The sequence below is a fragment of the Macaca nemestrina genome, chromosome 12 (genome assembly GCF_043159975.1).
Source record: "Macaca nemestrina isolate mMacNem1 chromosome 12, mMacNem.hap1, whole genome shotgun sequence".
NCBI classification, from domain to species: Eukaryota; Metazoa; Chordata; class Mammalia; order Primates; family Cercopithecidae; genus Macaca; species Macaca nemestrina.
This window is the reverse complement of record NC_092136.1, coordinates 3,556,026-3,578,968: the sequence shown is the minus strand read 5'-3', so window position 1 is coordinate 3,578,968 and position 22,943 is coordinate 3,556,026. Positions and strand designations below refer to the sequence as shown.

Sequence of the window (22,943 nt, the reverse complement as noted above, 5' to 3'; positions counted from 1 at the left end):
TGGGAAGTCTCTGAGTCACAGGCCAGCCAGAGCACACCATGGACAATCCTCTTGTCCATGTGGGATTCCTGACCAAGTCCCACCCAAAGGGCACAGCAAGGCTGTCTCCATGCACCTGGCTGGCTCCACTGCCCGTGGTGTCAAAGTCACCTGCCCTGGTTAAGTCAATGGGCACGCAAGGGGCAACAATGAGCATGGCACTGGCATGGCACTGACCCAGGGCCAAAGCCGTGGGAAACTGCCTCAGAAGAAACGGAGCCAGATGCCACGAGGCTAGTTGGCACTGGGGATGGGTGACTTCGACCCTTTTTCTCTGTTTTCCAAATTTTCTGTGGGGCAGCAAAATAAGAAGTAAATTGAGATCTGGAAAACACCGTGTGTCCACAGGACTGCACACACAGGCATGCTCACGGAGCAGGTGGCCCTGTGGGGTTCCAGTGATCTCAGGTACCACCTGCAAGGGTGGGGTCAGCTTTTAGAATCAAGGGTCACACCAACGTAATGACCATCTGTGAGGAGGCGGCGCAGGGTCTAGGGAGATGTGCCCCAACTGTCTGCTGGAGATGGTGAGGAGGCAGCGAACCTTTGCGAAGACCTCAGGGCTCAGCATTTGCCAACAAGTCAATCTCCCACATGCCTAAGACGTAGGTGCTATGATACCCCCTATTTCAACAGCAAGAAAACAAAGAGATATAAAAAGTATCTAAATCAGAGAGCTAATAAATGGTCAAACCAAGATTTGATCCTGTGCAGCTTGGACCAGATGCCCGACATTTAAATACTACAGTGCAATAAAGGGTTAACTCAGCAGGCCTGGGTTGTCCAAACCCCACACATTCCAAAGAAAGACGGGATCCCCAGGAGAATTGCTTGAACCGGGGAGGCGGAGGTTGCAGTGAGCTGAGATCGTGCCACTGCACTCCAGGCGACAGACCAAGACTCCATCTCAAAAGGAAAAAACGAAAGACGAGGTCTTTACCCAGCTCATGGGAGATCCCCTCTGAGCCCTGGGAATATCCTGTGCAGTAAGAGTGCCCGAGTTCACCTGGGGTCTTGAGCGGCATCATGTGGCCTGTGCTGACAACACGCATTACAGTGGGGACCCCAGGCCACATGGTAGCAGCGTGACCTCTGGGGGGCCTGGGGACTAAGGCCAGTCATACATATGTGAAAAACCCCCAGGAAAAGCCTGGCTCTGAGGGTCTGGAGCATAGTGCAGAGGGCTGGACTCCTTGTGTGCTGTCAACATCTTCGCTGGGAACCGTCCACATGCCACCCTGGGAGAAGACAGGGGAAGCGGGCGCCTGGTCTCTCCTGGACTCTGCCCCACCTGCCTTTTGCCTTTGCTGATTCCACCCTTCGCTGTGATGAACCGTGCCTGTCACCAAAACAGCTTCACTAAGGACTCTGTGAGTCCCTCTCGCGAATCAGTGAACCTGGTAGTGGGGGCGACCTTGGGGAGCCCCGAACACAGCTGTCCTGTTCTGAGGAGAACTGAAGGCCAGGGGTGGGGAAACCGAGGTCTGGCTGGATTTTCAAGAACATAAGTTACTTTTATAAAAGTCAAAGATGTAAATCCAAAAAAAAAAAAACCCATAAACTCCACTGGAATGATCTGGAAGGGGTGTGCTCACATGGTAACCGCGGCACCAGGCTCCCAGCTCAGGGCGTAGGCAGAGGGCCCCTGCTGGGCTGATGATGCGGCTTGGCAGGAGCGTCCCCTGGGCAGGTAACAGGACCCGGCACACCTCCCAGCTGCACTGCCTCTGTAAAGTGAGCCTGTGCCAGGAAGGGACCCCATGGACAAGTTCTCAGGTGACAGGCTCCGACGGGAAGAGGCACCACAGGATGCTGCTTGCTCACCTCCTCCCCCAGGGTGAAGACCGCAGCAAGGGACTCCTGAGGCAGGTACACTTCACCCCGAGACCCTGACGCCTGTTCCCTGCCAGCCACACCCTTGCACTTTAGGGGAAAATAGGGCTTCTGAGAACAGGGTCCCGCTGAGGTTTCAGTTGGGGCCACTGTCACCTTCCAAGACGGCCCCAGTCTAAGCCTGAGCAGAGACACAGAAAATAAGACCAAGAATGCACTTCCCGCTACTACAAACTCATTCTCTTTCTCAGGACTGCTAAGTGATGAGGGCCAACCTGGAGCCACACAGAACAAGTCCCAGGAAGGAGGCAGGAGGCAGGGGCTCGGAGCACTCCACCTCCCCCAACGGCCCATTCACGGGATGCTGACCAGGGCCGGGCAGGGAAGGGACACCTCAGTAAACAGTTGATAATTTGTAATATAATAAAAATGTCAAGGCTGGGTGTAGTGGCTCAAGTCTGCAACCCCAGCACTTTGCAAGGCCGAGGCAGGAGGGTCACTTGAGGGCAGGCGTTCGAGACCACTTGGGCAACATAGCAAGACGCAGCAACTACAAAAAATAAAAGTAAAAAAACTAGATGGGCATGGTGGCACACACCTGTAGTCCTAGTTACTCAGAAGGCTGAGGTGGGAGGATCACTTGAGGCCAGGAGTTTGAAACCACCCTGGGCAACACAGCAAGACCCTGGTCTCTACAAAAAGTAAAAGTAAAAAAAAAGATTAGCTGGGCATGGTGGTGCATGCCTGTAGTCCCAGCTCCTCAAGAAGCTGAGGAGTGAGGATCGCTTGAGCCCAGGAGGTTGAGGGTGCGGTAAGCTATGACTGAACCACTTTACTCCAGCCTCGGTGACAGAGTGAGGCCCTGCCTCAAGAAAGAAGAAAAAGAAAGAAAAGAAAGAATCATGGAAGGAAAGGAAAAAAACAAAACAAAACAGGAACATTTGGATTCAACCAACACTATAAATTCTTTTTTTTTTTTTTTTTTTTTGGAGACCAAGTCTTACTCTGTCAACCAGGCTGGGGTGCAATGGCGGGATCTTGGCTCACCACAACCTCTGCCTCCTGGATTCAAGTGATTCTACTGCCTCAGCCTCCCAAGTAGCTGGGATCACAGGCTTCTACCACCATGCCCAGCTAATTTTTGTATTTTTAGTAGAGATGAGGTTTCACGATGTTGGCCAGGCTGGTCTTGAACTCCTGATGTCAGGTGATCCACCCACCTTGGCCTCCCAAAGTGCTGGGATTACAGGTGTGAGCCACCATGCCCGGCCCATTTTAAATTTCATTTCCAGCAGTCTCAGGCCAAGCCTCCTACATTAGGTTTGTTTGCTTGTTTGCTTGTTTTGGTTGAACGACATTCTCTCTGATTTTTCCCTTCTTCTTTCCAAGAAAAGGGGAAATTAGCAAGTTTCTAACCTATTTTCAGTGCTTTGCTGAGATGCAGGTAAAGTTTAACCAAGAAGCAAAAGCAAATCGACAGAGCAGGACAGCACGGACGCCAGGGCCAGCTGCCCCATGTGACCCCGTGTCTCTCCCTCAGCCAGGTCTTCCGGTCCCCATTTCCAGAATCTGAACAGCTCTAACTAGTCCTCAGCATGACACCGTTGCTGGAGGCTGACCCTGCACCAGGCATCTCTGGAAGGTGGCACACTCGGGGTCACTCTCGCCTCTCCAGGCTGGAGAGTGAAATGCCGAGAAAGGAATTCCTCTGCATTCCTGCCTGCTTCCGAGGCAGGCTTACCTAACTTTCAATGAATTCCACTGGGAAAAAAAAAAAAAAAAAGAATGATTGGCATCCAAGGGGTACACTGGGTTTGGCAGTCTGAGGGCTCCCAAGAAAAGCTTTTAAGGGCCTTAAGACACCTAAAACGCACACATGAAGAAATCTACAGCTGCCCTGAACATCCAACTGTTCCAGCATCCCTGTATTTAAACCCGGTGGGGGGTGGGGGGCGGGGGGACACGGCACAGAAAGCCATGCAGTGGTGTTCCCAGGGGCCCCACTGTGTACTCGGTGTGGCAGAAGGGTGCCCTGGAGGGGCATGAGCTTGAAGTGGGCATCGTTGGTTGAGTGGGATGTGCCAGGGCAGGGAGAAGCTGTCCTGGGAAGGAGGGCAGCCCGAGCAGAAGTGTCAGGGGAGATGGGGAAGTACGGGGGAGAAGGGACACGCCCCAGAGCCCAGCATGCGCAGAGGACTCCAAGGATGGACTGAGTGAGGCTATAGAACAAGGGGAGAAAGAATTCCAACCCCATAAACCCTAGCCCGATGCTGTTTTCCAAATCTTGGATAGCTCCAGGGAATGTTACGTTGCCAGGACAGGGCTGTGCACCCAAGTGTCCCTCCCCACCCTCCCTTCCTGAGTCCTAGGCAGGTGCCGTGGACATTACAGGTGGGTATAAAACAGCCCTGCCTCAAGGGAGCTCCCAGGATAGAGTGGCTGGCATAGCAAAGGGGACCAATGGGCAGTCTCTGGGATACGAAATATTGGCTTGGAATCCTGATTCTAATTCCCTTAGGTGTGATCCTTGATGAGTTACTGAATCTCCAGCCTCAGTTTCCTTATCTGTCAAAGGCAGGTTGGAGGCTTAAGATAGTCTAAGAAGACCAGACTATTTATTGAGAGAGAAGTGCTCCATAAATTGCATCTAAGGCACACACACACCCTCTGACTTAGAGCAGAGGTTACTAAACTCTGGGAGATCACAGGCCAGGAAATGGAAGAAAAAGAAATTTCATGATCCTGTTGGAATGCCCGACATTATATGTCTCCAGGAAAAGGCGTTTGCAGAAGTGAGATGCACCGTCAGCCACTGTTCCTCACCAGCGAGGACGCTCGGCCCCACTGTCAGGGGAAAGGTCAGAGCAGAATAAAGCCCAGTCCTCTGACTCAAAGCCACTGTGCTTCCAAAGCAGAATGCCCTCTCAGGCCCTGGCTCTCCTCATCTCACCACAGATGGAAGGAGCTGGTCAGCAACTAGTCAGGCTGAATCAGGAAGCAGGAGGCTCTGCCAGCCCCATGTCCAGGCCAGGACAAATGTCGCTATGGGTAAGGACTTGAGGAAAAGCACAGGGCCTTGCAAGGACTGCCACAATTGTTCTCATCAAGAAATCTGCTACACAATTTGTAGTGAGCCACTCTCGAGGCAGGCCAATCAGACACACCCCGCCACGCCATGCCTCAAGAAAACCCATGTGCAGCGATGACACAGGAGGGACCTTCGGGAGCTTCAGTTCATAGGAGCCCAGCCAAGTATGGTGTGGAGGGTGTCAGGCTTCCCTGTCCAGGGACACACCTGGGTGCTCACCCTTGCATAAGTTGTGCCTCCTCTCAGAATCAGGAACAGCCGTGGCGCCCTCCCACCAGCACACACGTGGTCATACACAGACCCAGCTCCTCAATCTTGACTCAGTGAACTTCTGAGAGAGCTGCAAAGCCAGGCAGCAGCCATCCCTTGTGGCACAACACACAGCAGACAGGAACACTGCGTTGGTGTCAATGTGTGGGTGCTCCTGCAGGAGACCCTCCGTGTTGTGTGTGTCCCTGGACTACCAAACAGTGCATCTGCTCTGGAGGTGAAGGTCTTCATCTGGTCCCCTCAACAGAGCACCTGCCGTGAGCTGCCTAGAGAGATATACTGGGGGGTCTCTGCCAGACTAGATCCCAGGGGCCTGCCTGGCGCCTGGTGGGGGCTCGCTGGGAGAGCAGGACATGTCCATTCTTCATAAGAATCATCAGATGCCTGGCGCCCGGTGGGGACTCTCTGGGAGTGGCAATAAATCGCCGAGGATTCGACGCAGGACGTGGGTGTGTGCTGAGGCGTCCATTCTTCACAAGACTCAACAGACGCTCAAACAAGTCCGTGACCCCAGAATGTGAAGAACAGCAGCTTTCCATCATCTGCAAGGGAACTTCCAAAGGCAGCCTCAGTCCCAGGTGGTCTCCAGGGGCTGCAAAACCATCCCAGTACTTAGTGGTGCATACTTGGTCTCAGCACCTTGTCTCAGCCCTTGCCACCTTATCCTCTTCATTGGAAATCCACAGGCTTATTTATTTATTGAGATGGAGTCTCACTCTGTCGCCCAGGCTGGAGTGCAGTGGCGCGATCTCGGCTCACTGTGAGGTCCGCCTCCCAGGTTCACGCCATTCTCCTGCCTCAGCCTCCCGAGTAGCTGGGACCACAGGTGCCGCCACCACACCCGGTTAATGTTTTTATATTTTTAGTAGAGACGGGCTTTCACCGTGTTAGCCAGGATGGTCTCCATCTCTTGACCTCGTGATCCACCTGCCTTGGCCTCCCACAGTGCTGGGATTACAGGCGTGAGCCACAGCACCTGGCCCAGGTATATATTTATATTCATGTAACGTGCTTTTGTTTCTGTTCACACTCATCTCACTTCTTCCCTACCGGCAGACTGTTCTGCAAGTGTCAGGAAATCCACTGCAGCTGGAGACCAGCTCACTCCATCCACCCACTTCCCTCTACTTGGCCTGGGGCTCAGTGGATGCCAAGAGACTCAGGCTTCTGCTGAAGGAACTGGGGACACAGCACAATCCGTCTTAAAACACACACACACACACACACACACACACACACTCTCCACACGTGGACAGCACTCTCCCTGCTCCAAGAATGAGCCCGGCAGCCCCAGGGCTGAAGAGAAAAACGTCTTGGGGGGGCAATGAAGACAGCGTGATGCGGTGCCAGCACTTCCCTCATCCTCACGGACTTGGGGAAACATGACAGTGTCCGAGACAGACGCAGGAGGAGAGGGCAGCAGGGTATTCCAGCTCGGTCCATCTGTACTGCTGACAGGATCCTGCCATTTGACTCCTTGGGGTCCTGCTTCGGGGGGTTCCCCAAGGCTGCTGCAGCCCTAATTGTTCCCCTTACCAAGTTCACGATGACAGCTCCCTGAGACACCCACAGGCGTGGTGGCAGGTGCTTATAATCCCAGCTACTTGAGAGGCTGAGGCAGGAGAAATGCTTGAGACCAGGAAGTGGAGGCTGCAGTGAGCCGAGATCGCTCCACTACACTCCAGCCTGGGCAACAGAGCGAGACTCTGTCTCAGAAAAAGAAAAAAAAAATGAAGATAGTAACTTCTGTATTATGTGTATCTTGCTAAGACTTTTAAAATAAAAACAAAATTTCATTTATAAAAATTAGCAATGACCAGGATTGGACCCTTGCACCACAGTCTGCCAGTTTCTGGTTGGGCACAAGGCAGTGGGTGCCCAGCAGGAGACGGTGGCCAGAGAACAGTTGCAGAGGACAGGGTCCTCGCCCCAATCCTGCCCTGGCAAATGCCGCTTGATACCCTGTTTCCCCACCCAGGAGGGTCCCCTGGAGCATATCCTCTCGGGTCACGTCATTAATCATTAGGGGTCTGATTACACCAACAAGTGAAAAATATAATTTGAGACAATAGCAAAGAACACCTCAGGAAAAGCCAAATCTTCAAATTCATCTAATCTAGCCTCTTCAACAGTCAATGAGAATTGCAACATTGTCAGTTAATTCCATTACTGCTAAGTGGAACCCTTCTGCCACTAATTACATGATATCCTGGCTGCTCACTCAATTACCCCTCCAGGGTAATTTTCCGGTTTTTTTTCTGAGCAGCAAGGGGAGGTGATCAGTAGACAAGGCTAGAAACCCAGGATGTACGCAGGCGCTTAGGCGCTGGGAGTCTCCACTGTAAAATGACACTGCAGCCATGGCATGGGGGCGTGAGGTGGCCACACAACAATGTTCGTGACGAATGGGGGTCTGAGGACATCAGGAGAGCCATTGAGGAGCAGGGTCCCTTGGTGGCTCCTGTTAGGGTGGAACTGGGACACCTGAGGAAGCAGGAGAAGCTGCTGGAGGGAGAAGCGCCCAGGTGAGCGTGGCCAAGTCAGTGATTCTGCCTCACCCTTCCCTGCACCAGGACCAGGACCACCTGGGCCTCCCAGAGCACTGACATCCCCAAAAGGAAAACCCCACCTACCCACCACCCTGCCTCCAGCCGAGGGGACTGATCTTCCCAGAAAGCAGCACGGCTCCCCTGTCCCGAGGTCACCAACTGTGTGGGCTGAAAGTACCCTGGCCAGAAAAACAGAACTAAAAGAAATTCACTCCCGGCCTTCATGAGTTGCCCAGGCCAGCTTTTCATTCTCTCCTTCCCTTTAATCACAGTCGCCAGGGTTGCAGGGCTGCTGCTCCGGAAGCAAGCGCTCCCCAACACTTGAGAGCCAAAGGCAGCTCCCGAGAGACAGGCTCCCAGCGAGAAGCAAAAGCTCAACCCAACCGCCCAAGTGTTCCTTCCTCACGAAGCTCCCGGAGGAGCTAAGAAGGGAGTTGCAGGGAGACAGGTCCCAGCTGCAAACCGAGGCCCAGCTGGCCGGACGCAGGCACCTTCTAAAGGCAGAAGTGCATGCACACCATGGGTTTTAGCTCTGCCCCAGCCCCGGGAGAGAGAATGAATAAATGGCAAGTCCCAAGTCCAAGCTCCGAGGAAGCCAAAGGCAGCTGACTGCTGACAGCATCTTAGTGGCTCAACCCCGGGCCTGCAGGGACACATGCTCCTTCCCAGGCGGACAGGAACTAATGTCCTTCCCTCTCTGCTCCTGCCCTAGGATAAAGGGGTGGACCGCCTTCTCCAGCAGGGTCACACGTTCTCATATGCATCCTTGTGACGGCTTTCGATCAGGAACCATGTACCAGACCAGTGCTTCTGCACAAGGGACAAGTATGCAGCATCGGCCAGAGACAAGGGGGACTGTGGAGGATGCAGACCCAGCCCTCGGCCAAGACAGCCAGGGAAGGCAGAAGCACCCTCCACCCGGGAGGACACCTGTCCACATCTGGGAGCGAATGACAGCAGAGGCTGAGAGGGAACTCAGAGACTTGGAGGTACGTGCGGGTGCAGAGAAGGGCCTGAACACGGGGAGAGCGGGACTCCGACTGGATTTCAGACGGGATTGGTGAGTTGTGGAGCTGGAGACAGGAAAACCAGGCAGGTGAGGCCGCCCAACTGCGATGGTGACCAGGACCAGGGTAGTCCTGCATGGGGCTGTGACTCTGACATTCCGCTCCTGCCTGCCGTGTTTAGGACCCCAGCATGTGCATTCTCGTGGGGTGGTGGAGGGTGAAGCAGAGATACACAATCGGCACCTAAACAGCCTTCCATGTGCACGGCTTCTGTTTCGCTGCACTCAACCAACCACACACACATTGGAAATACTTTTTCGTTGCATCTGTACCGAACACGTACGGACTTTTTTTCTCATCATTGTTCCCTAAACAACACAGTATAGCAACCATTTACATATCATTTACATCATTTAGGTATCATACATGATCTAGAGATGTTTTAAAGTGTATGAGAGAAAGTGCTTCGGTTATATGCAAATACTGCACCGTATGAAATCAGGGACTTGAGCATCCATGGACTTTGGTATTCACGGGAGATCCGGGAACCAATCCCCTTTGGGTGCCGAGGGATGACTGTACAGCACTTCCACAGTATTAAGATCTCATGGTGTACACAACTAGGAAAGCATATCTGACACAGCTTCTTGGGCAGGCCCATGCAGCTCAGAGGCCCTTCCCTGCATGTGGGTACCACCAGGCACACACCCCGTCCACATGAAAATGACGGAGAAGAGCTGGAAGCGCCTGCACCACTCATCTGTCTACAGCCACATCGACTGGGTCTGGCATGGGCACACTGGTGAGAACAGCTCAGAAGGACTGAGAAATTGCCCATGGGGCTCTGGACCATACAGATTTGTCTTTACGGCCCCTGGTATACAAGGCCATGCCAGGAGGCAGGGTCCTGTACCAGCAGGAGCCCAGTGTGCGGTCAGCCAAGCTGGATTCAGCCACTCGATACCCACATGACCATGACCAAGTATCTAACTGCTGAGAGCCTGTGTCCTCACTGAAAATGGTGGTGATGCCACTTTCTGCATGGAGTTGGTGGTAGTCAGGGTCAACGTTGATAAGATATTCAGCAGACGGGGCCTTTAAGCACATTACAGGTGAGGTGATACCAGCAAGGCACAGAGGAGGCACTCAAGAAAAGGGCCACTGAGCACCAGACCACGCTCTGGCCTCTGCAGAGCACACAGGCCTGAGCTTCCGTGCACCCTTCCCTGCATGTGGGCACCACCAGTCACACCCCCGTTCATGTGAAAATGATGGAGAAGAGCTGGAAGTGCCTGCACCACTCATCTGTCTGCCGCCACCTTGACTGGGTGTGGCATGGGCACACTGGTGAGGACAGCTCAGAGCACAGTTCAGAAGCCAGAGGCATAGTCCCCTTCACACCCCACAAGGTCACACAAGAGGGCCACCAAGGACAATGCCACCCACCTTCTTCCCACCCAAACACAAGCACAGGGCACACAGGGCCTGACAAAAGAAACTGAAAGTCCCCTGGCCACAGTGCAAAGGCGGGGAGGTGGACCAAACCAGACAGTGGCCACTGGCTTGCAGGTAACAAGCACAGGGGAAAATGTTATAACTCACCAGAGGTGTTGGCAGACTGAGCCCCACAGATGGCCTCTTAGAGCAGGAACTGTCTGTGTTCTAGGGGGCCAAAACAGGGTGCCTGGAGAGATTTCCAGACCTGTGGAGAGACAGAGACCAGGGCATGGTCAGACAGAGACTGTGGAGAGGCACGTGTTAAAACCTCATGTAGATTCTGATATTTCTGAGCTAAAAACCAGGGATCGAACTTCTGCTTCCGGGCAGATGGAGTAGACACATTTTTCCCTATTCCTCACACAAAGCACAACTAATACTCAGGATGGTGTATATAAAACAAACATAACGCTCCTCAAGGTGGAGAGAAGGCAGACCAGCCAGGGACATGGTGTGAGCTCTCTGGGTTTTCTTCTTGCCTCATACATCCCAGACATGGTGCTGAATAAACCAGCGACCCAGAAAAGTCAACAGGAGCAGGAACAATACCACAACAAAAGCGTGTTCTCTTTAGTCTAAAGACTGGGAAAGTGGCAGCTAACAGGGCAATACATTTAGACAACAGGTCTACTCCAGCCAGACACTGCAGAAAAATCTGTGACCTCAGCCCCACCCACAGCAGCAAAGGCTGAGTAGGGAGTCTAGATTTCTACCCTGTGTGGCTATAATGAGGCACCAAATCCCTGCCAGGGTGGCATCGAATAGACCAAAGGAAGGAGCTGGCACATTCATCCCCACCAGGCAGTAACAAATCCTCCTTTCACTCTGGCATTAGTACAGGCAGCACGGGGAGCCTGGATTTCTATAGCACCTGTCAGTAATGAGGTGACGCCCCTTTCCACCTTCCCTTGTGGAAGTGGCGTCAGGAAAAGTTAGCTTACAAAAAAAAGGTTTAAGTAAGACTCAAAGTCTCATAACATAATACAAACATGTCCAAGTTTCAATAGAAAATCACCCATCAAACCAAGGTTCAGGAAGATTTCAAACTGAAAAAATAAAATCAATTGATGCCAACACAGAGGTGAGAGAGATGTCAGAATGGTCTGGCAAAGAGCTGAGAGCAACCGTGATAAATGCTTCCACGAACAAGTATGAACATGCTAGAAACAGAAGAAATAACAGAAAGCCTCACCAAGGAAGCAGAACATCTCACCAAAGATATAAAAAAGAATCAAGTGAAAATGATAGAACTGGCCAGGCGCGGTGACTCACGCCTGTAATCCCAGCATTTTGGGAGGCCGAGGTGTGTGGATCACTCGAGGTCAGAAGTTCGAGACCAGCCTGGCCAACATGCCTAAACCCCATCTCTACTAAAAATACAAAAATTAGCTGGGTGTGGTGGTGGGCACCTGTAATCCCAGCTACTCAGGAGGCTGAGGCAGGAGAATCACCTGGACCCAGGAGCCAGAGGTTGCAGTGAGCCAAGATCATGCCACTGCACTCCAGACCATGGGCAACAAGAGTCAAAATCCATCTTACAAAAAAAAAAAAAAGAAAGGAAGGAAAATGATAGAACTAAAGAATACAATAACTGAAACAAAAGACTCAGTGGATGGACTCAACAGCAGAATGGAGGGGACAGAGAAAATAATCAGTGAACTGGAGGACAGAACAATAGAAATTACCCCCAACTGAACAATAGAGTGAAACAGACTGAAAATAAATAAACAGAGTCTCAGGGAGTTACGGGGCAATAATAAAATACCTAACTTTAAGTGCTTGAAATGTCAGAAGGAGAGATAAGAGAGGGAGGGTCTGAAAAAAGTACTTAAAATATCCCAAATTTGGTGAGAGATATAAACCTACAGATTCCAGAAGCTGAATGAATCCCAAATAGGATAAACCCAAGAAAATTCACACCAATATACATGAGAATTAAACTTCTGAAAACTAATAATGAAGAAAAAATATTGAAAACAGGCAGAGAAAAGCAATACTTACATTTCTCATCAGAAACTGTGGAGACCAAAAGAAAGTGGCACAGTAATTTTCAAGTGATGAAAGAAAAGAACTCTCAATTCATAATTCTATACCAACAAAAATATCCTGTAAGAATGAAGGGAAAATTAAGATAGTCTCAGATGAAAGGAAACTAAGGAAATTTGCCACTGGCAGACCTAATCTAAAAGAATAGCTAAAAGGAAACCTTTCTAAATAAAATAATAATAATAAAAGACAGAGTTTTGGAACATTAGGAAGGAAAAAGGAGTATGGTAAGCAAAAGTTTGGTAAATATAATAGGCTTTCCTTCTTGAGTTTTATCGATTATATTTGATGGTTGAAACAAAAATTACAACACAATCTGATATGGTTCTAAATGTATAGAGCAAATATTTAACATTTATAAATGGAGAAGGGTAAAGAGACATAAAAGAAGATTGTATATTTTACTCAAACTGGTATCACAATAGATGATAAAGTATACGTGATATAATACCCAGAGCAACCACTTAGAAAGCTGTGCAAAGAGATATACACATAAACAAAATGGAACCCTAAAAAATGTTCAAAAATGTTCAAATAACCCACAAGAAGGCAGGAAAAAATAGAAAAATGAAAACCTGAAATAACAAATGTAAGGCCTAATGTATCAATAATTGCATTAAATGTAAATGGTCAAAATATACCAGTTAAAAGACAGAGATTGGCAGAGTAGATTTTACAAGCTACAATTAAATAAGATCTACAAAAATTTGCTTCAAATATAATGACATAGGTAGGATGAAAGTAAAAGGATGGAATAAGATACCTTTTATGAACAGAAGTCAAAAGAAAGCAATCATGGCTATGTTAATATTAGATAAAATAGACTTTGAGGCAAGGAAAATACCACAAAGAAAACATTACATAATGATGAGAGAGGACTCCACCAAGAAGACATAGTAATTCTAAATGTGTATATACCAAACAGAGGAGCAAAACACATGAAGCAAAAATGGATAGAACTGAAGAAAGAAGACATAAATCCACACTTATAACTGAATACAACTTTAACAAGCCTTTCTCCACAATTGATAGAATAAGACAGGAAAATCAGCAAGGATACAGAAGAACTCAGTAATATGATCAATTAACAAGATCAAAGTGATAGTTGTAGAACTTGCCTCCACCGTAGTACAGCAGAATTCACATTCTTTTCAAGTGTTCATGAAATTTATGGCATATATTGGAAAAGAAGAATAATCTCAAATCAAATTCTAAGTTCCCACCTCAAGAAGCTAGCAAAAGGAGAGCCGAACAAACCCAAAGCAAACAGAAGGAAGAAAATAATAAACATATAAGTGGGAAAAAAAATGAACAGGAAACAGAATAACAACAGAAAAATCAGCGAAACAATAAACTGGCTCTTTGTAAAAGTCAACGCAATTGACGAAACTCTAACAAGACTGACAAAGAAAAAAAGACAACACAAATTACCAATACCAGGAATTAAATAGGAGACACCATTAAAGACCCTGCAGACATCAAAAAGGTACTAAAGGAATACTAAATCAGCTCTACACACATAAACTTGACAATGTGGATGAAATAAAGCAATTATTCAAGAAATACAAACTACTTCACCTTGCCCAATTTGTAAAAGGTAATTTGAATCATTTCCTACAGCTATTAAGGGAATTGAATTCATAATTTTTAAACTCCAGTTTTTTTGAGAAAAAGAAATCTTTAGACCTAAATGAGTTCACTGGAGAATTCTATGAAATGCTTAAAGAATAATTAATACTAATTCTACACAATTTCTTCCAGAAAGTAGAATAGGAGAGAACATTTCTTAATTTATTTTATGGAGCAAGTACTACCCTGATAACCAAAGCCAGAGAAAGTGAGCATAAAAAGATTACAGGCTGGGTGTGGTGGCTCACACCTGTAATCCCACCACTTTGGGAGACCGAGGCAGGTGGATCACCTGAGTTCAGGAGTTCAAGGCCAGCCTGGCCAACATGGTGAAACCTTGTCTATATTAAAAATATAAAAATTAGCTGAGCATTGTGGCAGGCACCAGTAATCCCAGCTACTCGGAAGGCTGAGGCAGGAGAATCGTTTGAACCTGACAGGTGAAGGTCACAGTGGGCCAAGATTGTACCACTGCACTCCAGCCTGGTGACAGAGACTCCATCTCAAGAAAAAAAAAAGAAAAAAGAAATAGGTATAAACCTAACAATACACGTTCAGGAACTGTATGCGGAAAGCTATGCAACACTGATGAAAACAAATCAAAGATCTAAAAACACTGAGATATACCCTGTTCATGGATGGGAAGACTCAACATAGTCAGAATGTCAGTTCTTCCCAAACTGACGTGCAGGTGATGATGATGAACACAATTCCAGTCAAAATCCCAGCAAAATTTTTTCGTAGATATGGACAAGATTATTCAGCATTTTGGGAGGCGAAGGCAGGTGGATCACTTGAGGTCAGGAGTTTGAGACTAGCCTGGCCAACACAGTGAAACCCCGTCTCTACTAAAAATACAAAAAATTAGCCGGGTGTGGCGGTGCGCACCTGTAATCCCAGCTTCTTGGGGGGCTGAGGCAGAAGAATTGCTTGAACCTGGGAGGTGGAGGTTGCAGTGAGTTGAGATCACGCCACTGCACTCCAGCCTCCAACCTGGGCAACAGGGCGGGACTGTGACTTTAAAAAAAAAAAAAAGTACATGGAAAGGCAAAAGAACTAGAAAAACTAAAACCATTTGCAAAAAAAAAAAAAAAGGGAGGGAGGAATATACTCAGCTTCAAGATTTATTATACAGTATAGTAATCAAAGCTGTGTGGTTCTGGTGGAGGGACAGGCATATAGCAATATAACTCAATACAGAGTCCAGAAAAAACCCACACAAATACGCCCAACTGATTGCTGATGAAGGTGCAAAAGCCACTCAATGGAGAAAGGATTGTCTTTTCAACAAACGATGCTGGAACAATTGGATATCCATCAGCAAAACAATGAATATCAACCTAAGTGTCTTGCCTTATACAAAAATTAATTTGAAATGAATCATGAACTTACATGTAAAATACAAAACTAAAACTCTTAGAAAAAAATGGGAGAAAATCTTGAGGATCTAGAGCCAGAAAATGAGTTCATAGACCCAATATAAAAAGCACAATCCACAGACAAAAATATTGACAAATAAGTTCTCATCCAAATTAAAAACTTTTGCTCTGAGAAAGACCTGCTGAAAGGAGAAAAACACAAACCACAGAACGGGAGAAAAATGTCTGCAAACCACATATTTAACAAATAATTCGTGTCTAGAATAAAGAACTCTCAAAGCTCAACAGTAAAAACAAACAAACAAATAAAATGACAATCCAATTAAAACAGCAAAAGATAGAAAAAGACATTTTCCAAGAGGATATACAGATGGCAAATAAGCACATGAAAAGACGTTCAACACACCAGCTATTAAAGAAATGCAAATAAAACAAAATATGACCATACACCTATCAAAACAGCTAGAATGAAAAATGGTGACACTAATTGCTAGTGAGAAAATAAAGAATCACATTGCTGATGGAAAACCTGGATCTCGCACATTGCTGGTGGAAATACAAAATGGTATAGCCATTACAGAAAACAGTGTAGCAGTTCCTTAAAAACCTAAATATGTAACTCTCATGTGACTGAAAAACCACGCTCCTAGGCATTCGTCCCAGAGAAATTCCGACTTATGTTTATGGGCCAGGTGCAGTGGCTCACGTCTATAATACCAGCACCTTGGGAGGCCAAGGCAGGTGAATCACTTTGACCCCAGGAGTTTAAGACCAACCTGGTCAAGGTAGCGAAACCCAGTCTCTACTGAAAATACATAACTAGCTGGGCATGGCGGCATGCGCCTGCAGTCTCAGCTACTTGGGAGGCTGAGATGGGAGGATGGCTTGAACCGGGGAGACAGAGGTTGCAGGGAGCCAAGATCATGCCACTGCACTCCAGCCTGGGTGACAGGGCCGGGTGTCTTCAAGGAAAAGAAAAAAGACAAAGAAACCTATACACTAACGTTTATAGCAGCTTTATTCATAATAGCCAAAAACTGCAAACCACCCAGACGGCCCTCAGAAGCTCAGTGGTTAAACAAACTGATACAGCCACACCATGGAACATTACTCAGCAATAAAAAGGGAAGAACTTTTGATACACAAGACCTGGGTGAATCTCTAGGAAGTTGTGCTGACCAAGGAGGGGAAAGCCAGTCTTAAAGGTTACTTACTGTGTGATTCCATTTCTGTATAATTATTGAAATGACAAAATTACAGAGATGGAGAACCGATGAGTGGTTACCAGGGCTTATGGAGCAAGCAGGGGCAGAAGGAAGTGGGTCAGGCCCTAAAAAGGCACCGTGAGGGGTCCTGGTGTGGACGGCAGCATTTGAATCTCGACCGTGTCAACATCAGCATCCTGGCTGTGATGCTATCATACCGTCCCAGGACGAGACTATGGGGGTAAACTGCGTGTATCTCTGTACTAATTCTTACACTGCAATTATCTTAAAAATACAGTTGGCCCTTAAGCAACACAGGTTTGAACTTCACGAGTCCCTTACACGTGGATACTCTCCCACCTCTGCCACCCCTGAGACAGTAAGACCAACCCCTTCTCCTCCTCCTCCTTTCCTCCTCCTCTCCTCCTCCTCCTCTTCCTCAGCCCACTCAGCATGAAGATGATACAGATGAAGCCTTTTACTATGATCCACTTCCACTCAATGGGGAGTGAATATATTTTCTCTTACGATTCTCTTAGTAACATGTTCTTTTCTCTAGCTTATTTAAAGTAAGGTTATTTGTTTGTATAACATACAAAACAGGTGTTAATGGACTGTTTATGTTATCGGTAAGGTTTCCAGTCAATAGTAGGCTATCAGTAGTTACGTTTTGGGGCAGTCACAAGTTATACCTGGACTTTGGACTGTGTGGGAGTTGGAACCCCTAACCTCTACATTGTTCAAAGGTTAACTGTAAAAATTTTAAGTCTTTTTAAAAGTACATCGTGGAAAACGAAAGGACAAAACTTTCACACAGTTTCAATAAGAGACAGCAATGTTCCTAGGCATACAACTAAAAATAATAAAACATACATCCACACAAAAACATGCAGGCCAGCCACAGCAGCTCACACCTGTAATCCCAGCACTTTGAGGGGCCGGGGTGGGAGGGTGGCTTGAGCCCAGGAGTTTGAAGCCAGCCTGCAGTACAGAAGACTCCATGTCTACCAAAAAAAAAGAAGTGTATATGAATGTTCATGGCAGCATCCCTCATAACAGCTCAAAAGTGGAGGTAACCCAAAAATCCCTGGGCTGACGAATGCATAAATGCATTGTGGTCCAGCCTTAAAATGGAACATGATTCAGTCATCAAAAAGAAGAAAGGCCTGACCCAGGCTACAACACGGAGGAACGTTGGTAACGTGATGCTAAACAAAAGAAGCCAGTCACAAAGGATCTCACTTGGCATGATTCCACTTACATGCAATGCTCAGAACGGGCAAACCCACCGAGATGGAGGGCAGATGAGTCATTGTCAGGGGCTGGGAAAGGGAAGACTGGAGCAGGGAGTAAGGTTGGTGGTTTGGGGGTCTTTATTAGGGGGGATGAAAATGTTCCTAAATCGACTCTGATGATTGCACAATCCCCCTAGTTTACTGAAAAACATGGTACTGCAGGTTTTCAAAGGGTGAATCACAATGGTATGTAAATTATATCTCAACAAATTCTCTAAGAAATCTGCAATTGGGTTCTAGGAAATTTTAACGACATCCATTAAAGAAGGATGCTCCTTCCCCCAATAGCGAATCACTAAATTACTGAACTATTTAAATCGTTGGCCTGCAGGCCAGACGCAGTGGTTCATGCCTGTAATCCCAGCACTTTGGGAGGCTGAGGCAGGAGGATCACTTGAAGTCAGGAGTTCGAGACTGGCCTGGCCAACATGGCAAAAACCCATTTCTACTAAAAGTACAAACATTAGTTGGCTGTATTGGTGCAGGTCTGTAATCCCAGCTTCTCAGGAGGCTGAGGCAGGAGAATTGCTTGAACCCAGGAGGCAGAGGCTGCAGTGAGCCAAGATCATGCCACTAAGACAGAGCCAGACTCATCTCAATAAATAAATAAATAGGGCCGGGCATGGTGGCTCATGCCTGTAATCCTAGCACTTTGAGAGGCCGAGGCGGGTGGATCATGAGATGAGGAGTTCGAGACCAGCCCAGCCAACATGGTGAAACCCCACCTCTACTAAAAAATAATAATAATAATACAAAATCAGCCAGGTGTGGTAGCACGCGCCTGTAATTCCAGCTACTCGGGAGGCTGAAGCAGGAGAATTGCTTGAACCCGGGAGGCAGAGGTTGCAGTGAGCCAAGATCATGCCATTGCACTCCAGCCTGGGTGACAGAGCAAGACTCGTCAAATAAATAAATAAATAAATAAATAAATAAATAAATAAATAAACGTTAGCCCGCAGATGTGCATCTATTTTTGGAAGTGCTCATCACTCTTGCAGAGATGGAAACCATCCTTGTGAGGAGTTCTGAAACAGCTCTGTGACCCAAAGGAAATACCCCCACAGACAGGTCCTCCACGTGCTGGACTCCAAGTCGGGGGGCCTGTCTGTAGGCAGCCAGACCTGGCCTGCCTGAGCCTTGGGCCCCTTTATTGGAAGGTGCCACAAAGCAGGGGCCTGGTCTCTGGAGCAGCCCACCCTGCCTGACCCCAGCCCCCTCCATGACTTCCCAACTGCCCACGTTCAAGCTAAGTCTGCGTCCTCTTCTGTCAAGGGGGGGATGAGGGACCACACTCATTCCGGAGTCCCAGGCACTGGATGAGCATGGCTGGGTGGCCCTGCTGCCCCACAGGCACCCATGAACCGACGGAGGAAATGTCACACCCTCCCCGTCTCATGTTCAAAACGTGTATACAAATGTTCATGGCAGCACCAGTTACAATAGCCAAAACCCAGCAAGAACAAAAGATCCATCAATACACAACGGAGATAGGAAACAAGAGCTACGGTACAACGGAGCATCTCCAGCCATAAAAAGGAAGGAGGCACTGATCCACGCTACAGCACGAATCGTCCTCTGTGGTATAAGAAATACACTGGGGGCCGGGCGCGGTGGCTCATGCCTGTAATCCCAGCACTTTGGGAGGTCGAGGCGGGGGGATCACAAGGTCAGGAGATCGAGACCATCCTGGCTAACACAGTGAAACCCCGTCTCTACTAAAAATACAAAAAAAAATTAGCCGGGCGTGGTGGTGGGTGCCTGTAGGCCCAGCTACACGGGAGGCTGAGGCATGAGAATGGTGTGAACTCGGGGAGCGGAGCTTGCAGTGAGCCAAGATCGCGTCACTGCACTGCAGCCTGGGCGACAGAGTGAGACTCTGTCTCAAAAAAAAAAAGAAAGAAATACACTGAACTTTGTCCCTGGTTCCCAGCACAGAGATCCTAATACCCTGAGAATTTCCTGAGTAGCAGAAGTGAGTCCCTTTTGACCCCACCGGAGCTTATGCTAATGAGGTGACTTAGGGTGGGGGCCCCGGGACTGGTCACCAGGAGCACAGGTATCTGAGAAGGTGGGAACTTCTGGCCCTACTTGCTGAGCTCCGGAAGGTACCGGAGATTAAGCTCTATAAAAACTCTTGCACAGGCCGGGCGCGGTGGCTCACGCCTGTAATCCCAGCACTTTGGGAGGCTGAGGCAGGTGAATCACCTGAGGTCAGGAGTTCGAGACCAGCCTGACCAACATGGTGAAACCCCATCTCTACTAAAAATACAAAAATTAGCCCACATGGTGACACGCACCTATAATCCCAGCTACTCCGGAGGCTGAGGCAGGAAAATCGCTTGAATCCGGGAGGCAGAGGTTGCAGTGAGCCAAGACTGTGCCATTGAACTCCAGCCTGGGCCATAAGAGCAAAACTCTATCTTGAAAAAAAAAATGTTAACTTTATGTTACGTGTATTTTACCTCCATAAAGGAAATAAAAAGAACCTCTCATTCTCAACGCCTCACAAGGGTTCAGGATCCACTTCATGGAGAGGAAAACACTGAAGGCAAAAGGCCAACATGTACAGGCATGCAGCGGGGACAGAAGAGCCTCCAATCTTCAGTTTTTGTCAGAAGCCACCTCCTGAGGTCCATGTGACACAGCCTGTGGGGAGTGGCTGCCGCGAGGATGGGCACACGCTCTCCTCACACGTGTGTGTACACCGTCTCCCATCCTGCCGGCTGCCTTTGCTGATGTCTGTGCCAGAAGCAATGTGACTTTAACAGATGCACCCATTCTCCTGCTGAGAAAACTGAGACCAGACCAGCAGGCACTGGCAGCAGAGCCAGGACCAGGAGGAAGCCAGGCTGGCCATTCGGTTCTTCCTGCTCAGCCTCCTCCATCCCCTCCACAAACACTGTTTGTTTGAAAGGCAGGACTGGACTGAGAGGGATGTTGCTCGGGGCCCGTCTCACCATCCACAGAACACTCCTCATTCTCCTTGTCCCCAGCTCAACGGCCAGAGAAGGCAACAAGGCAGGCTGAAATTAGCTTAGCAACAGTCACCATGCAAAATTACTCAGGAATAAAATAAAAACATGCATTATGCGTCCTGGTTGAACCATAAAATGCTGTGACCAGTAAAAGCATCAAAACCCAATGTGAGGCCAGGCGTGGTGGGTCATGCCTGTAATCCCAGCACTTTGAGAGGCCGAGGAGGCTGGCAGATCACTTGAGGTCAGGAGTTCTAGACCAGCCTGGTCAACATGGTGAAACCGCATCTCTACTAAAAACATAAAAATTAGCTGGGACATGATGAAACCCCATCTCTACTAAAAATATAAAACTTAGCTGGGTGTGGTGGCATGCACCTATAGTCCCTGCTACTCCAGAGGCTGAGGTAGGAGAGTTGCTTGAACCTGGGAGGTGGAGGTTGCAGTGAGCCGAGATTGCACTTGGCTTGCGCCCGGCTCCAGGAGGAAACTTACAAAACCGTGAACTAAATAAATCAGGGTCAGCAAGCAGCTGCCCACGGGCCAATTCTAGCCCAAACCTGTTTTCATAAGCAAAGTTTTACTGGAACACAGCTGTGTCCATTCCTTCCCGCATTGCCTTTGACTGCTTTTTTGGGGAGACGCTGCACAGCGCACAAGCACAACATTTTTACTCCAGCCTGGGTGACAGAGTGAGACTCTGTCTCAAAACAAACCGATAAACAAAACCCAATGTGGCACCTCTATAGTTCTGTGAGGTCTTTCTGTGCCCAGAGGGCAACAGTGCAGGCAGCGGCCAGGAGGGACTTGGCACAGGCGGGACTGCGCTGCGGGCCTGGGAGGCTGTCACAGTATCAGTCGTGCCTCCTAGATCTACCATCTTGGGAAGTCTTCTCCCACAACGACCCTGGAAACGGTCACTGTGTTCGCTCCGGCCATGTCAATAAACCCAAAGAGACAACGGCAGCAAATGTGACACAAACAGAAGCTGCAGACCATGGCATCCTGAAGTTCCCCCTCTTGCTGCCCTCAGGAGCCCAGAACCACCAAGTAGCCAGTGGGCAAGGAGGACTGAGTCCAGGGACTGAGCCTGGCTCTAGTGGGCAACTTGCAGAACAATGAGCTAAATAAATCAGGGTCGGCGAGTGACCGCCCATGGGCCAATTCTAGCCCAAGCCTGTTTTTATAAGTAGTTTTTACTGGAACACAGCCGTGCCCATTCATTCATGTATTGCCTTTGACTGCTTTTTTGGAAAGACACTGCCCAGCACGCAAACACAACATATTTACTATCCGGCCCTGAAATGAACAGGTGTTTTACCCTTTGTTTGGGGTGGTCTGTTATGCAGCAAAGGTTAACTAACACGACTCTCAACTTAACAGTTGCTTATTAGATAGGTGTCGTTACCTCCAACCTAAAGATCAGGAAGCCAAGGCCTACAGCGAAGGATCCAGTCACTCACCCAGGTCACATCGTGGCACTTACGGGGAGGCTCCGGCAAAGCAGGAGTTAACCCTGTCTGTCTAAACCAAAGGCCCCAAGCCCACCACAATGCAGGCTTTATGGAAGGGTCCCTAACGGAGTCACTAGCTGTACAGCCTACCCCATCTCCCCTTCCCAGGCCCCCCGCCCCTTTCTCTTCAGTAAAACATGGCAGGATAAGATTTCCAACAAACAAAGGCTCATCCATGTCAGGAAAAGCCACTGAGGGCCACAAAGGCCGACAAGGATGAACACACACCACTACCCAGGCTCACGGGTAGCAGAGCAACCCAGTCACCTGGAGTTCCCACAGGATGAGGGGGGCCCCTCCCAAGGGGCTCTCCCTGTGACACACAGACTCACCTCTGTCCCCAGGCACTGCACACATGCACACATGGATTGAGGGTGGGACTGGGGGGGGGCAAGGTTGCAGATGTCCCTTGCACAAGCTGGGGGGCTGCCGCTGGGCACCCCATCATCCTGAGTCCCTGAACCCTGTGCACTCATGAAGCCCACGTGGGAGGCTCTGCAGAGAACAGGTAGAGGCCACAGCATACCTGCTCTGCCTGTAACAGGACCTGTGTGCCAACCTGAGATCTCAACAGGCCAGTGGGCAGCCCTGACAAGACAGGCACTTAATAGACCCAA

The 22,943-nt window shown here is 48.8% G+C and overlaps 1 protein-coding gene across 6 annotated transcripts in view; it reads right to left on the bottom strand.

The window, feature by feature from the left end:
- The window catches only part of LOC105469739 (SH3 and multiple ankyrin repeat domains 2), a 666,868-nt gene that overhangs the window by 628,767 nt on the left and 15,158 nt on the right, over positions 1 to 22,943 (bottom strand). For all 6 annotated transcript variants that reach the window (XM_011721220.2, XM_071074114.1, XM_011721226.2 and 3 more), the window contains exon 2: positions 10,389 to 10,488. The gene's annotated coding sequence lies outside the window, so the exon portion shown is untranslated. The remainder of the gene's footprint in view (positions 1 to 10,388; positions 10,489 to 22,943) is intronic.